This window comes from Elaeis guineensis, chromosome 5, assembly GCF_000442705.2.
Source record: "Elaeis guineensis isolate ETL-2024a chromosome 5, EG11, whole genome shotgun sequence".
NCBI classification, from domain to species: Eukaryota; Viridiplantae; Streptophyta; class Magnoliopsida; order Arecales; family Arecaceae; genus Elaeis; species Elaeis guineensis.
Genome location: NC_025997.2, coordinates 21,909,945 through 21,916,621, shown reverse-complemented (window position 1 = coordinate 21,916,621; position 6,677 = coordinate 21,909,945).

Here is a 6,677-nt window from a genome sequence, read left to right as displayed (position 1 = left end):
TCCATGTAAGAATCCAAAGGCCTTTACCCATGATGGTTTCATTTTGGAAGGGCTACCAACTTGCCACGTTTTCATGTGTCAAAACATTATTTTAAGCTACAGCCAACTCCATGACGGGCAGGACACGAATGACGAGAGATACCAAAGTTTCATGGGATCGTGATTTGACGTATGATATTAACGTGGTGTTTTTTTGGTGATATTATCGAACATCTAGAATGAGTCTAAAGAGATTATCGCGATTAAATGGAGTTGGTGGACCGAGCTGTTGGAGGATTTGGATGAACATGGGGCGATGGATAATGAGATAAAGATAATAAAGCCGAGAAAGTGAGCCTACATAATCATCTCAAACGAATTTGTGGTGTGAGATACGTAGAGGTGGATATATGGCTATATATATATTTTGTAGTACAAATTATATATATAGTTAATATTCTGGTACTATATTGAATTTTTAGAGTACTATATTAAATTTTTATATTGAAGCATATATATCTAATATTCTAGTACCATATTGAATTCTAGTATTATTCCCCAACCTCATGTCACTTTCAGATTCTTTGATCTAATTAGATTCTTATAGCTGATAGAACGGCCCCTTAAAGGATAGGAATATACTTGAAGCAATCATAGAGAATGTATTGTCTTAGCTAAACTGGACAGATTCTCTCTCTCTTGAATGGGACTTCTTATGCCCTTAATTGGTTCAAACCATCTTGGCTGATTCTTTTCTTATCACCTCCAATCCTTCTTTCTTTTTAGAAAAGGATGCATCAAAAACTCCATTCAGGTTCAACAAAAGCTGGCTATCTCATGAATCAATCAATGAGGTTGTATCCAAAGACTGGAATTTCATTCTGCCTTCCGAAAATGCAGTGGTTAATCTTGTTCTTATGTTGCACAAGACTATAGCAGCTCTCAAATCTTGAAGTGCTAAGACTAAAACCTTTACCAATGAACTCAAAGTCTTCTTGCTTCAAAAAAATCCAAGATCTGGACTGTAAAAAGGAAAGGTCCCTCTTTCCCCTGATGAATTTGAGAGTCACTTAGCCTTCAATAAAGATCCCTATAAGATCTATAAAACTGAAAAGATTTATTGGAGGCAGCACTCCAAAGTCAAATAGAGGAAAGCATGAGACAATACCATTTTTTTCTTTACAAGATTGCGAGCTTCAACAAAAAACACAATTGGATCTCCTTTGTCACTTGGAACTGCCACTTTTACAACGATGACCAGGAAAGCAACAAAGGGAATTCTCATCCTACTTTAAAGAAATTGCTAAGCCAAAAATTACCCTTTTGATCTTCATTGGGTTTTCACTTGCTTCCAAATCCATCCATCTTACTTGCTCAAAAGCTTTGAATATTCTACTCGAAATCTTGCTCATGCTGCTTTTTATCTCTCTTTATCTGCCTCACCGTCCAGCCTCTCTCTCTAACGTCTTGGTATTGGATCCGCTTTTTCTCTCATGTCCTTCTGGGCGGTACAAACAAATTCGGAATGAGTGCACCGATAATACGCCGGACCATACTCAAAAAATGAGACTTACCATGACAAAGGTCTGCCTTTCACTGCATTACTTTGGCCTCTCTCTAGCCAAAGCAATGGCATTCAAGCCAAGCCCAGGGAGCAGCTTCACCTTCTCTCCTCCACATGCGCTTGGAAGTTCAATAATATCACTCACTGGTAAATAGCGCATTTAACTATTATGAACCCTCCTTTCATAAAAGTTCCAACCATTTTTCGGCAATCGAGACAGATTCGTTGAATTAGAAATTGCATTATTTTTAGATCGAGGCCCAAGAGCTTATCCGCCAGTGCAGAATCTCCCCCTAAGGCCTCCCACACGTGATCATAAAAATCTCTGGGGACACTTCTCGAGATGCCAGAAGAGAGAAAAACCTTCAGTTTACAACAAAGGTCAAATCGGTTCATGAGCAGCTGCTAAAGGATAGGGAAAGGTAAAGTTAGTGGCTTTCTTTGGCTAGCTGACTACGATGATAGCCCTCATTCAAAAACCGCAGCCGCTTCAAATAACCAATAATAAAAAAGAACGATTTTTGTAAAGACCTGATAAATAATTGTAAGGTAGTTTAGGCTTATCCGTGCCGTGCTGCTCCCTTCTTCTTTCTCTTAGGAGAAGCCCAAAGCTAGCTATCTTTTCCTTGCTCGCCTTCCCTGAGGATGACTTCAGAGTGCTTCAACTTGGCCAAAAGTGGATGTAATCCAGGTAAAAGAATGGCACTTGCTCTATTCTTGTTAGCTTGCTTGTAAAAGGATCTGTACAGACTGTTGCCAAACTCTTTTGCCAATCCTATCCTACCGGTCTGCTGTGGTTCTTGCAGTTATGGCTGCTTACTTCCCCTCAGTCAGTTGTTGACTTCAATTAAATTAAGAGAATGGAAGTGGAAATATGGTTAGGGCAATAGGTATCTTTTTTCGAGTGGATTAGAAGCAGTTATCTCACGTTTTAACGATCTTCTAGCGGGTTTAGTCATCATTCTCATAGGAGTGGGCAGTTTCGAGTGTTATGAGGCTTTCTGTGGTGGTTCCCAATGTGAACGAGTAGCTTCTAGCCCTCTACTATTCCTTTCCAATATTTCTATTTTGATTATGCCGATTGAAGTGACTATTGACTTTGCTTCTTATTCATACTATGAGACGAGACGAGCTACTCTATTGGCTTATCTAAAGTCTTAACTAAACCATTCTGTGAACATTAGGATTCTAGAAAGTAAAGATGTTACATTCATTCCTGCTTCAGCTACTTGTTTAGCAGAGGATATCCGATAATCTGACTCTGAACTTTCCTGTAAACTCGAATTTCCCCTCGCTGTGCACCTTGCTCTCAGGTGAAGTCCTTGTACTTGGCTTGGCCACTCTATCACTTGGGCTGGGATCGCTTCGCACCTAAATCCAAGGTTATGTACACCTTTCTATCCTGATTTCAGCTCTCCCTTTTCTCTCTTGAAGAGATTAAAGCTGATGTTTATAGCTTTAAGGGTGAAAGTAATCCTGGCCTTGATGGTTTTTCTATACATTTTTATCAATATTTTTGAGAGTAGGTTAGTGGGGATCTTCTATAGTTTTTCCAGTAGCTTTTTGATCACAACATTAGTCTCTCTCATCTCAACTATGCGATCTTAGCTCATGTACCCAAGAGGGAGGCAGCCTCTAATCCTTTTGATTTTTAGCCCATTATGCTCATTCATAGCTGCATAAAAATTATGTCCAAAGTCTTGGCTAATCGGCTCAGCCCTTTGTTGAACTCTCTAGTGGATAAGGTACAAACTGCTTATATCAAAGGGCATGCTATTTTTGACAATATTTTGGTGTGCAAATGAGATCATTCATCATTCCATGAAGAATCATTCTGGAGGTATGCTATGTAAGTTTGATTTTTTAAAAGCTTTTAATAAGCTAAATATTGAATATCTCATTAATGTCCTTAAACATAGAGACTTCCCCAAAAGATAGAACCCATGATCTATATTTTTTTCAATTTTGTTCTCCTCTCTCACATTCTTTTGTAGATCCATAGCATATGCCTTTCTAAAATTCCTATAAATGTTCATTAAATTCCTCTTTCTAGTAGGATATTTGTTTAAGCCTACTTATAATTTTCACAAACACATATAATTTATTTTCAGAAACAAAGGATATATAGTAAAAGTGAAAAGTGAGAGATGATAATAAAATCTACCCAAACTATGTCCATCACTTATATGTCTCAACGAGTAATTCTTTGTGCATCACATGCGGTGCAATAGGGGCACATTGTCCAATAATATATGGGCACATAGCGCACTTAGATGAAACAAACATTTAATACTATTCAATTTTTTTTAATTTTTAATGACGAAAATATCTTTCTCCCCATAGAACAAAGAAAGAATAGTGTTATTATTTTCTAATACCTTATATGACTTCCTATTAATATCTATAATGTCTTGAACAATCTATATAATTTTTTATATCTTTATGATATTCTGAATAATATATATAATTTTTTAATACTTTGTATAACTTTCTGTGAATATATATGGCATCTTGAACGATATATATAGCTTTCTAATACTTTATATGACTTTTTATAAATATATATGATATCCTAAATAATGTATATATCTTTTTATGTATATATATGACATCCTGAATAATATATATGACTTTCTATATATCTTATATGACTTTCTATAAATATACATGACATTTTGAACAATATATATTACTATCTGATCTCTTATATTCACAGAAAGTCATATAAAATATGAGGAAGTCATATATATTATTCAGAATATCATATATATTCATAAAAAATTATATATATTATTTAGAATATCATATATATTAACAAAAAGTCATATAAATTATTAAGAAGTCATTTATATTGTTCAAGATGTCATATATATTGTTCAGAATATCATATATATTCATTCAAAGTCATATAAGATATTAGGAAGAGATATATATTGTTCAAAATATCATGTATATTCATAAAAAATCATATATCGTTCAGGATGTTATATATATTTACAGAAAATTATACAAGACATCAAAAAATCATATATATTATTCAGGATATCATAAATACACAGAAAGTTATATATATAGTTCAGAACGTCATATATATTTACAGAAAGTTATATAAGCCATCGAGAAGTAATAGCATTATTCCTTCTTTGTTCTATGAAAGAAAGGGCATTTTTGTCACTAAAAATTAGAGAAAGAAAAAATTGGACGGTATTAAATGTCTGTCTCATCGTTATGTATACTACGTGCTCTAATATATTTGATGGCGTGCTCTACATCAATTTTGTTGCATTGCACGCGGTGCACAAAAATTTTCTCATGCCTCTATATCTTATCTAGCTTCACAAGTTTTAAAATCATATCAGTGCCAACAAAAGTTCAACTCATCATAAACAAGTTAAAATCTTAAGCACATATTCTAATTTGCTTATTAAATAAGAACATGATTCAACTAGCATGATCTGGTTGAAAAGAAGAGCAATATGGTAAAAGAAAGGGTCGTTTGGATTATATTATATTCAACATGATTAACTTGTTGATATTAATTTTCATATGCATGTTACATTTTTCTATGTTGAGCAATGTGGTCGTGGTGTGCCACCGATAGTGTTTGAATGTTAGACTTCTACTTTTAAAGGGCAAGTTCTTAGAAAGGGATGCCAACCAGTTGAGTGAATATATAGCTGTCCACTAACTACAAATTAATATGATACGAATTTTCTATCTCATGTTACTAGCCCTTTCCACCAAAAAAAAAAAAATTGTTACTAGCCCTAACTCAACATGATTAGTTTGGAATTAACAAGAAAAAGAAGGCAAACAAATTAAGCTAGGGCTTGTTTTGAACCCATAGATGAGATGATAAAGAGAATAGAGGCAAACTAGCATGCTTCCTCACGGCTTCAATACTCTGGCTTGTATTTTGTTTGCTAAATATATTTTATATAGAAATTTGAACTAATAGTTATTTTTAAAAATAAAATAAAATACATGATTACAAATTTTGATTCATGGGAAAGATATTTTATGGAGGGTCTGAGAAGATATTTTGCTTTTCACAAAACTTTTTTTTTTATGTGATCTCATGACCTATTAACTTTCTAAACACCAAGTGGGGGATGCATAGCCCCTCCTCACCTCTTGTGGCTATCGGTGCTCACAATTTGGACATGAGAAGCCATACACTAAAGTTTATTATCTTCAAAGAAGAGAAATTCTTTGTGCACCTCCTGTGGTGCAGAAAATCCGACATAGAGTACATCATCTTGTTCGATTGATTCATGTAGCCACCACTTCTCAATGCGTATTTAATGTCAGCAGATCGATTTTTTCGTTTAAAAATTTTGTATGATGAAAATATCTTTCTTAAAAATTATAATATTTTTTCTTAAAAATTATGATATTCCTTAATAAAAATTATGACACATCCTGTATAAAAGACTAAACTGAAACAGGATGTCATAATTTTTATGAAAGGATGTCATAATTTTTAAAAAAGACATCATAATACTACACAAAGAAAAAAATAATGAATATATGTGAAAACAGTATTATGATGCCCCTTCTTAAAAATTATGACATCCTTTCATAAAAATTATGACACCCCACTTTAATTTAACTTTTTATGCATGGGGTGTCATAATTTTTGTGAAGGAATGTCATAATTTTTAAGAAAGATATTTTCGTCATATAAAATTTTTAAACGAAAAAAATGATCTACTGATATTAAATATACGTTGGAAAGCGGTGACTATATGGATCAATCAGATAAAATGGGTACTCTACATCAAATTTTCTATGCTGCAGGCGATGCATAAAAAATATCTACTCCTAAGAAAGTTTCAAGGCCACCGCCCAGCACTTGCTTGGATGCAGGGTGGGGCGGGGTTGGAGTCAGCCCATTGAGGATGGGACGAGCACAAGATTGGTATTAGCTTCTTCTATTCAAAGGAAAAAAGGGAAGTTCAAAGCTATGTTCAAGCCCTTGTCAGCTAGGTTTTTTTCGCTTTTTCGGTTCCGTTTCAGTAAAATTTGATCGTCATATGGTCTCAAACTTTTAGACAAGGGGGTCGATTTGTTTGGGTCACATCGATTTGAGGTCAAATCATACCAATTGGCTTAGTCATCATTTATAGATGAA